The sequence below is a fragment of the Lycium ferocissimum genome, chromosome 12, assembly GCF_029784015.1.
Source record: "Lycium ferocissimum isolate CSIRO_LF1 chromosome 12, AGI_CSIRO_Lferr_CH_V1, whole genome shotgun sequence".
Taxonomy (NCBI): domain Eukaryota; kingdom Viridiplantae; phylum Streptophyta; class Magnoliopsida; order Solanales; family Solanaceae; genus Lycium; species Lycium ferocissimum.
This window is the reverse complement of record NC_081353.1, coordinates 45,760,230-45,770,646: the sequence shown is the minus strand read 5'-3', so window position 1 is coordinate 45,770,646 and position 10,417 is coordinate 45,760,230. Positions and strand designations below refer to the sequence as shown.

The 10,417-nt window shown below is 39.0% G+C and overlaps 1 pseudogene; it reads right to left on the bottom strand.

The window, feature by feature from the left end:
* Window positions 1–7,158: 7,158 nt before the first annotated feature.
* LOC132039364 (low affinity sulfate transporter 3-like) lies at window positions 7,159–9,362 on the bottom strand (annotated as a pseudogene).
* Window positions 9,363–10,417: the final 1,055 nt, after the last annotated feature.

The window sequence follows — 10,417 nt, the reverse complement described above, 5'->3', positions numbered from 1 at the left end:
TGTTTGGTTCATTAATATATAGGCCACTTGAAATATTGCAGGGTAAAAGGAATAAGAAACTATTCTGTCTACCAGCTATTGCTCCTTTGTTATCAGTGATAGTATCCACTTTGATGGTTTATGTTAGTGCGGAAACGATAAAAACATAGTAATTAACGTGGTTCGGATCGATGTGATTCTAGTCCATGGAGAACGGCCGGCACTTTTATTAATATCAAGGGAGAAAGTAAGTTACAAGATTGAATACTTTTAGGTTCTATGTTCTGTCCTACTTAATAAATCCTAGCCAGCATGTATTTATACTACTAGGTCTAATCCTTTCCTAGAAAGATCTAAATCCCAATAACACTCGAAAACCAACAAAGAAAAAGTTTTCTTTTATTTCTTTTCACTTTTGAGTAGGAATTGGCTTGAATATCTTCTCAACTTCACAATCGCCACCTTAGGATGAATTTGGAGCTTCCATATGAACGTCATTCAGTCCAATGTCTCTAAGCCTACGTGAGCTAACTCCGTGTAGAAAACAAGAGACACTAACTGAAACCTTGTACATACTAGTAGCTCTACCTTGCTCTGCCGTTCTCCATCCTGACGCATCAGTTGATGCGAACTCCTATCAAATTCATACAATGACTGAACTTGACAAGAGGAACCACCGTGGTCAACATATCTGCTGCGTTGTCCATTGTGTCAACCTTCAAGACCTTAATTACACCTTGTTCAACACTATCACGAATAAAATGGAATCTAATATCAATGTGTTTGGTGTGATCATGAAATCTCTGATTTTTTATCGAGTTAATAGCACTCTGGCTATCACATTTTAGAGTTGGTTCATGTTGAACCCTACTCAATTCTGACACCACACCTTTCAACCATATAGCCTTCTTTCGCTTCTGCCATCGCCATATATTCGGAACACATTGTGGACAAAGCAACTATAGGCGGAGAGTTGCCTTCCAACTTATGGCAATACCTGCAAGAGTAAAGATATAGCCCGTTGTTGATCTCCTTCTATCAAGATCACCTGCAAAATCAGAATACACATAACCAAGGACCGAGAAGCCTTCATTTCTCATCCTACAAAAATTTAGACCAGCATTCGAAGAACCTTTAAGATATCTCAATATCCACTTAATTGCTTCCCAATGTGTCTTACTCGGATTAGACATGAATCGACTTACCACACTCACTGCTTGAGCAATATCAAGCCGAGTGCAAACCATAGCATACATAATGCTACCAACTGCACTAGAATAAGGAACTTTTGACATGTACTCCACCTCTTCCTTTGATTGCGGTGCCATCAAAGAAGAAAGTCTGAAATGTTATGCTAACAGTAAAGTAACGGGTTTACATTTATTCATGCCAAACCTCTGAACTACTTTCTCAATATCATATCATCATGAAAATGGTACTTGACCTTCACGTGGGTGGACTTGTAGTGGTGCGTGGGTGGTGGAGTGAACGTGAGTGGTTGTTTTTGGGTGTACGTGGGTGGAGGGGCAGGATCACATAGTTGGCGGGGTGTTACGTAGGTAAAAACGGTAGGGTCGTTTTTTGGTTGGCCTTGGACGTGGTTGTGTACGTAGGCTTGGACGTGGGCGTGTATCCATCTACGTCGCTGCTTATTGCATGTGTGGATGTGGTCACCTACGTGGCTAGCTGCGTGGCTAGAACCTTTATCTAGACTAGAACCTTCAGCTTCAATGACTAGAACCTTTATCTAGAGGAACCTGATTCCTCATCTGTTCTTCGAACACGTTGTAAGTACTGGGTACACTGTCAATAGCTCTACAGCTGCATTGTTGGCTGAGTAGGCTGGAGACCTGATCCCATCTGGTCCTTTTGAATCAACATCACTGGTCTCTCATATATGAGCAATTCCAGCAGGCATCTGATCCTTCAAGGAGCATGTTAGACAAGCAGCATATGAGATATCATAAGGTTAACTAAGTTCAGATAGATGAACCTAATTGTATCTGGTTCCTTAGGGTTTGTCATGTCATTAAAACATATCATTTCTTATCAATTTTCCCCCTTTTTATGATGACAAAGCGACATTTTTTGTATTCCCCTGAGGACCAGATCCCTTACCCAGATACCTCAATTGTTCCCCAGAGACTCCGACCTCGAGATATATAGTAGTATTCTGGTTCTTTGAGTAAGGTTTGTCAAATCATTAAAACATGTCATGACATATCAATTTCCCCCTTTTCGATGATGATAAACTCATAGACAAAGTTCCCTCTGAGAACTATATTCCTACTTGTTCCCCCTACAGATCAGTCATTCACTTGCCCAGCTTGCAGTTCTCTTTCCTTTTTTCACGGTTCCCTTTATCTTTTGCATATGTCTCTCTCACATATATCAATTATATTCTTGAGGCTGTGAGATGTATAGAGAGGCCATATTGAGGACTGGGTTTCTCGCTCTCTATGGTTTCACCAGGTTTGACAATCATCAAAACATATATATAGTCATTTCCCCCCTTTTTGATGATGACAAACTGTCTCTCTCACATCATTCTTCCACCCTTTCCCACCCTTTTATTTTTTTTCCCCTTTTGGCATCATTGAAAAGAGCAATAAAAGTAGCATAAGCCAAAAATAAATTCAGTAGCATTAACTCATGGCCACTAGGGCAACACAACATAAGTAAGAATAATAACAACAAGTATTAAGATCATTGCACAAATCAGAGCAATTGCCCAGATTAGATTAAAAATATCAAAAACATAGTAGTCTTAGTCAGTACAAAATATGATACTTAAACTGCCATGAGTGCCATAGTCATTAAGCGATGGAATACAAAGGGTCAGATATTCAGGGGGACTAGGAGGGGCTCAAGAACTAAGGATTAGTGGGTCTAGACAAAGATTTTCAGTCTTTAGCCAAGATTCAGCTTCCTTTGCAGCACCACTGAGACCTGGTCCTTTTGCCTTCTTGAGCATTTTCATTTCTCTATGATTTCCACATCATCCTCAATGTAATATTATGCACAGCGGGCAACCAAATGTGCATAATAGGCTGGTGGATTCATGGAGACCGAACGTGTGCACCTTGCATATGTAGCATAGCCAGTTTGTAGTTGCGTCGGATCCGTTCTCATCAACCAGTACATGGTAATGAGCTGGACTGCTAGTACCTCAGATCTTAGCGTGGCTATACCAGTAAATATTAGGCTCTATAAGGTGGCACATTTTGGTATCCATCACAGTACCTGGCAAGGTGTTTCCATCCTTGTCTGTTATGTTAGGATCATTGTGATTTGCAGGGAGCAGATGTGTATGATGTCTCTTCTGCACTACCACAAGGATTACTCGTGACAAATACCCTTCTTCCAATGGATTGCATGCCTTGCGGATTGCATCCATTTCTCCCCTAGTAGGTTCCTTCCCTTTTATTAGTTTAGCCATCATATCCTTTTGAGTTCCCTCACAGCTTTCTTTTGCCTTCAAGGCCTCTGCAACCTCCCTTAACAATTTCAATTCCACCTTCCATGATATTAGATCTGTTTCTCTTCCCTGGTTTAGAGTCATCAAGGAAAAGATCTACACAGGGATCATAGAGTCCTTTATTTATTTTAGAATGATCGATGGAGGTGGGGCTTACCAGAGTCAGACTATTTTTAGGATCTGGTAGAGATATGGTGGGGTTTAAAATCTGGCGAGACAGGAAAGACTATTCATATTTAAGGAATGGGGAAAGAATTTTGCAAAATCCGAGGAAGGAGAGGTTTTCTTTTAAAATACGAAGAGATCCAGGATGGTCAGGCAATTAAAAGGCTTAATTTGGAATAACAAGTGAAAAAGTCTTAATGACATGGCATTCTAGACAGTTTGAAACATATTAAGCACTGAAGAGACTACTAACATGAGTCATAGGGACCAGGTCCATTGATAATTTTGAAAACGAGGCAAGAGCTCTGAGATGTGCAATGTCACTTATGCTTGTGCTATCCTGACCCTGCCACGCATGTGTACCTGTGACGGCACAAGAGTGAGTTAGATGTCATCGAAAAACGCCTACTAACATTGTACCTTTCCTCTTAACATAGCCAAGCATAAGGAAATTTGGGGAAAGATAACAAGTTAAGCTTGATCAAACCCATCTCGTATCTTCTAAAGTGCTTCCTGTTCAGCTTCATTTTACAAGAGCACACTCCCACTTGAAGGTCCTTGAATGAGGGGACTCATCCATTCTCTCAGTTGTATGCTTCGAGTAGTCTTCTTTCATGTAACTTTTTGATGTCCCTTCTCACTTAAGCCTGCAACCAGATTCACTCATTTGATCTTGGAGCCCAAGGTATCTTGGGTCTCATGCCATGATAGAACAAGTGAGTTTAAGATTTTTTTTGTCCATGCAGGCAACACCTTCTTCCTTTTCTAGAAACTGGGTCGATCAGCTCTTGGCTTCTTCTTAATCTTTTGACCAGTCCCAGATCCAGCCCGACAACTTTTCATAGAAACATAGGGTCCACCGCAAATGATGTCCCACAACTTAGATCCTCAGCCATGAAAAGTTATGTCTTCTCCCCTTGCACCATCCATGATTGTATTTGTTGGATCTTGGTGGTCTTGTGATAGATTCTCTTTCTCTAGGCTTGGTGAACTAGCCATGATGAGGATCCTCTCTAAGTGTTAACCTTTTAGAAAGAACTCGCTTTGATACCAATTGATGCAGGTCGTGCGTCCACCAAACAGTATATGAGGGACCTGGTCGTGTACCAGTTCCCTTATGCAATGCATTACAAGAATCAACACAAGATTATTTACGTGGAAAACTCCTTGCTCAAGGGATTAAAAATCACGAGCTGCCCCTGTAGGATTTCAACTCTACTAACTGAGCAACTCAGGTTGCAACTCTATCATAAGCTAGGAATTAACTCCCATAATCCCTCACCCTTATAATAACGCTTATGCAACGCTCGCCCTTTACTACCCCTAGCCAAGGACCACTAATACACCTAGACTTACCCCAGCCTAGTGTACCACTCAAAGGCACCTTTTGAGAATTCACCATAGTGACTAACTCTTAGCCACACACTAATACAACTAAGCTAACTCTGGCCTAGTGTACCACTCAAGAGCTTGCGGAAGCAATCTTGAGAATTTAGGACACCTACAAATAACTTCTTTTTATGGAAGAGTAGGTTTACATTTTAAGTACAAAATAACAAAGACTCAACAACCTAAGAACCTAAAACATCTTCAGTTCTGGACCTGGTCCTTCGGGTTGTCATGGCTCTGTTCTTGAGAAACACTTTGAAAGGTGGAGACTTGCACTTTGGATGGAGCAATTTTTGGATTATGCAAGAATAATTCTTCTCTTGGAAGATGATGTCTTTATATGCACTGAGAGAGAGAGTGAGAGAGAGAGAGAAAGAGAGTAGAGATGACCACTAAGGAAATCTGGACAGTTAATCAGTCGGCCTTGATGAGGTACTGCTGTACAGCTGCATTGTGTTGTTTAGACGCTCACTTTACAGCTGTGGATTTGGGCTTTTAGCTTCAGTGAGCAGAACTTTTATCTGGAGGAACCCGATTCTTCATCTGTTCTTCGAACACATTGTAAGTGCTGGATACACTGTCAGTAGCTCTCTGTTTGCATTGTTGGATGAGTAGGCTGGGGACCTGATCCAATCTGGTCCTTCTGAATCAACATCACTGGTTTCTCATATATGAGTAATTTCTGCAAGCATCTGATCTTTCAAGGAGCATGTTAGACAAGCAGCATATGAGATATCATAAGGTTAACTAAGTTCTGATAGATGAACCTAATTGTATCTGGTTTCTTAGGGTTTGTCATGTCATCATAACATATCATTTCTTATCAGGGTGACTAAGGGATGTCCCGATACTTGTGAGGTGATGAGCACTTATATCGGGTACCGGTGCCATGTTATGGGTATTTGCGTATATTTACTTGTATAGTCCGTCTGAATGCCATGCTTTGGGCATTAGCAGATAGCATAGATTGACTTGTGATTCGTGATTGGGATATGAGATCTCTTTCTTATTGATTCTATGTTTATTACTTGTCTTACTTGTGATTATGTGTTCTCATCACTCTGAAATACTCGTTTAAATGTGGAAAAAAGCTAAAGATTGAGTCTTTATTGCTTAGCTTGATTTTGTATTATTGTGCATGTCATATTCGTGCATTATATGATATATCATGCATATTTGAGGATACATGTGTAAGGTTCGAAGGGAAATGGTTTCGGACGGTGTGATCGATGCTGATGATATGAGCCGAATTGGCTAAAGACAGGTAATGTGAGCCTACAGGCTGAGTATGATGATTTGGAAGCCTAAAGAGGCTAGGAACCCAAAAGGAAATGATTCGGGTGGTGTAAGGACCTCACGAGTCCCCATGGGTCACGATTAATAGAATTTGAACGTGTGTATACCGGTGATGAAAAAACCTTGCATTGCATAACATTTGCATATCATATCATCTCATTGTTTCTGTGTATGGGTGACTGGTTTATTTGTTGGGCAAATCATATTACTTGTTTATTTGGCTTCTTGGATAAACTTGTGGATTTAGACACTTGTTATAATTAGGATTGAAACCTGTGATTATCATTATTATTATGATTGGACTAATGGCAGTTAAGTGTGGAAGTAAGCATTAGAAGACTAACCCTCATCTCCATTTTAGTTTAGAGTTGGTCGACAATCTTTGTTGAGTACACGTTGATTTCCCGTACTCACTCTACACTTGCTGCACCTTTTTGTGTGCAGCGGACCTCGAGACTACGCCAGTCGTTAAGGATGTTGTTCGGAGGATTCAGGGTGAGCCATCAGTTGATCCGTGGCACCAGATTCCTAATCTTACTTTATTTATGTCTTTCCTATTTCTAGACAGTGTATTCGAGATGTATCCCAGACTTACATTTCCGTCTCAGTCGTTCTTGTACTATTGACACCAGGTTATTGGATTTGTAGCACTTGTTCTATAGTTATTGTGAGTATCAGACTTATTAAGACTTTAAAATGATTTCTATGATTCTTTCGCGCATTTTTACTTATAATTGGTTTAAATGGGTTGTGCATGGCTTGCCGACTTGGTGGGAGTTGGTGCCTTCACGGCTTTAGAATTTTAGGTTGTGACACGTCCCAAGAAGTCTTCCTTGTACTTCTGTACTTGCTCAAATCGTGTCCAGTATTATTCTAGCAAATGAGATACCAACCTGCGATGTTGTTCGGCCTCTCCAAAAGTGTCAACGGGTGCGTGTCGGATTCTCCAAAAGTAGTGCATTTCTGGAAAATCCGACACGGGTGCGGCAACACTTTTGGAGAGTTTGAGAAACATAGTCAATCTGCAATACACCAAATACACATTACTAAAAATATAGTTCTATCAATCAGGCATATGTACGTTGATTTTCTATGGATGATGTTTTTACTCTTTGTTTAGTTTCAAGTTGCAAAGAAAAAGATAGCTGCAGGGTTGATATGAGTCTTCTATTTTTAAAGGACAAGGCAAAATTCCATTATAGCATGGAACCCACAAATGACTCAGTGGGCTATCCATCTTTTGGCATTTCCTCTGATTTTTTACTTAATTTGACTACTTACATGTGAGTCACAAGATGTTTGTTTGAGGGGACAAGTATAACATTTGTTTAAACCAAGTTGTTTTCTTATATACTTTTGAGTAAATTCTTGAAAATCGAAATAGACAAATACTTGAATTACCGCGACTTGAAGACCAATTTCGACAGATACAAACATTACTCCAAAGAAGGCACCAAAGCAAACAATAAAGTCCATCTTGTCCACTTTCTAGCTATGATACACTTCATTTATGTCGATCAATCCAGGAAGCGCTGATAAGATAAACGATGTAAGTATAGCTAGTGGAGTGTAGCATAAAAGCTTGGTTAACAATTCCAGGGATATGAAAACTGTGATCGCCATAACTATGTTTGATACAACGGTTTCACATCCTGCACTAAAATTCACAGTTGTCCTTGAAAATGAACCTGTAACAATCATAGCAAAACTTATTATATCAGAATTTGTATGATTTATCATATGGATATTCAAGATTTTGAGTATAATACAGTCAGACGTCTCTATAAAGGTCATCCATTTTAACAATATTTCACTATAGTAGCCATGTTCTCTAACAACATTTCGCTATAATAGCTAAAATATGTCGGAAAAAACAACATTGTTATGGAGAGGTTTGATTGTATATTAAAAAGAAGTAAAGAATTGAGAATTCACCATCTGTTGTATAGCAAGAAGTTAAAGATCCCACAATGTTCATCAAACCCATGGCTACCGTTTCTTAATTCCCATCAAGATGATAGCCTTTCATCGAAGCGCAAGATGGTCCGACAGCAATGGCTTCCTGATGAAACCAAGAACATTTCCACATTAAGAATCCTCCCAACTTAGTGATTTTTAGGAAATAAAAAGGGAGAGAAAAAAAGTAGAGACAAACAGTTAAAGCCACGAGAGCGGTAATTAGTCCAATTTTCGCGACTTCTCCAAGGTGTGGACTATTGAACTGTAATTGATGAACTGAACTTGGATTCAAACTCAAACCTCCTTTGAAGTGTTTTACTATTTTAACTCCATGTTGATCAGCCTTTGTTAAATAAACTGTGAAGTTGAGAAGATATTCAAGCCAATTTCTACTCAAAAGCGGAAAGAAATAAAAGGAAACATTTTCTTTGTTGGTTTTCGAGTGTTATCGGATTAGACCTAGTAGTATAAATACATGCTGGCTAGGATTTATTAAGTAGGACAGAACATAGAATATAAAAGTATTCAATCTTGTAACTTACTTTCTCCCTTGATATTAATAAAAGTGCCGATCGTTCTCTATGGACTAGGATCACATCGATCCGAACCACGTTAATTACTGTGTTTTTATCGTTTCCGCGCTAACAATTAGTATTAGAAGCCTACAGGTCGTGAGATCTAGGAGACGAGGAGACTATGGAATCTATGAAGTTTGAGGTAGCGAATTTTGATGGGTGAAGTAATAACTTCAATATCTGCAAGATTAAGATCATGGCGTTGTTACGGAGAGAAGGATCATTCTATACTTCAAACGACTCATATCCCAAAAATATGAAAGAGGCCAAGAAACAAAAGATCGAGATGGATGCGTGTAGCGCAATTCAATTATTCTTATTAGACAGCGTGTTATGTGAAGTCAGTGCCGAGAAAACATTTTGCGAGTTTGTGGAAGAAACTTGAAGATCTCTACCAGAAGAAATCAGTAACAACTAGAATGTTGTTAAGGCAGCGTTTACACACCTTCAAGATAAAGACAGGTATTACTTTACAGGATCATCTTGATGCTTTTAATAAATTGGCTATTTATCTTACTCATGCTGATATTAAAGTGGGAGATGAAGAACTAGCATGCACTCTACTGTTTTCATTATCACCTACATATAAAGATGTAGTTAATTCAATGATGAGGTGGTCACGTTACAGATGGTAAGACATGCATTGAATTCGGATGAATTAAGAAACCATATCAACAATGGTGAGAAAGAGGACCATGGTGAGAGTTTGACGGTTAGAGGTCGCTCGAGCCAAAGAGGGAGAGGCAAATCAGTAGCTAGGTCAAAGTCTAGGAAAAGGGTGAGTAGGAAGGATGTTGAATGTTGGGGTTGTCATCAAAAGGGTCACTTTGAGAGGGATTGCCCGAATAAGAAGATTGATAAAACAACAGCCAGTGCATCTACGGTTCAGGTAGCTCAGACATCTGGAGAAGATTATGTGCTAACTGCTTCAACAGATGACATTCAAACACACAAGTGGATTTTAGATTCAACTTGTACTTTTTACATGTGCTTCAGAAAAGATTGGTTTACTAACTACGAGTAGGGCTGTGCATAAATACCGAAAATCAAAAAACTGAATCGAAACTTCAACAAACCGAACCGAACTAGTTTGGTTCGGTGTTTGGTGTCCACCGTAAAAAAATTGAAACCGAAATAGCCAAATCGAAGTTTGATAAAATCGAACCGAAAAACCGAACGCGCACCGAAATTTAATACATTACCCAAAAAAAATGAAAATAGTCCAGGCCCATTAAGTTTAAAGCAAAAAAAAACCTAATTGTAATAAGTCCTCTTTTGCATTTGTATCCCTAATTTTCCACTTCAATTGAGAAAATCAAATATCCTTAACAAAGAAAGGTAACTAGGTGTCTTTAGGATTAATGTATGTCCTTTATGTGTTTTCTTAATTATTCTTAAGGTATGTATATAACACCTAGTAATCCTATATCATGATTATAGTTTTATGTTCTTGTGTATCCTTTTTGTTTGATTTTGATTTCAATTTATCAGTTTTATGTTTTATTGCTTTTGAGAATATGAATTAATGTCAATGGAATCGCTTCTAATATTATATCCAAAAAATCGAATTGAAAAA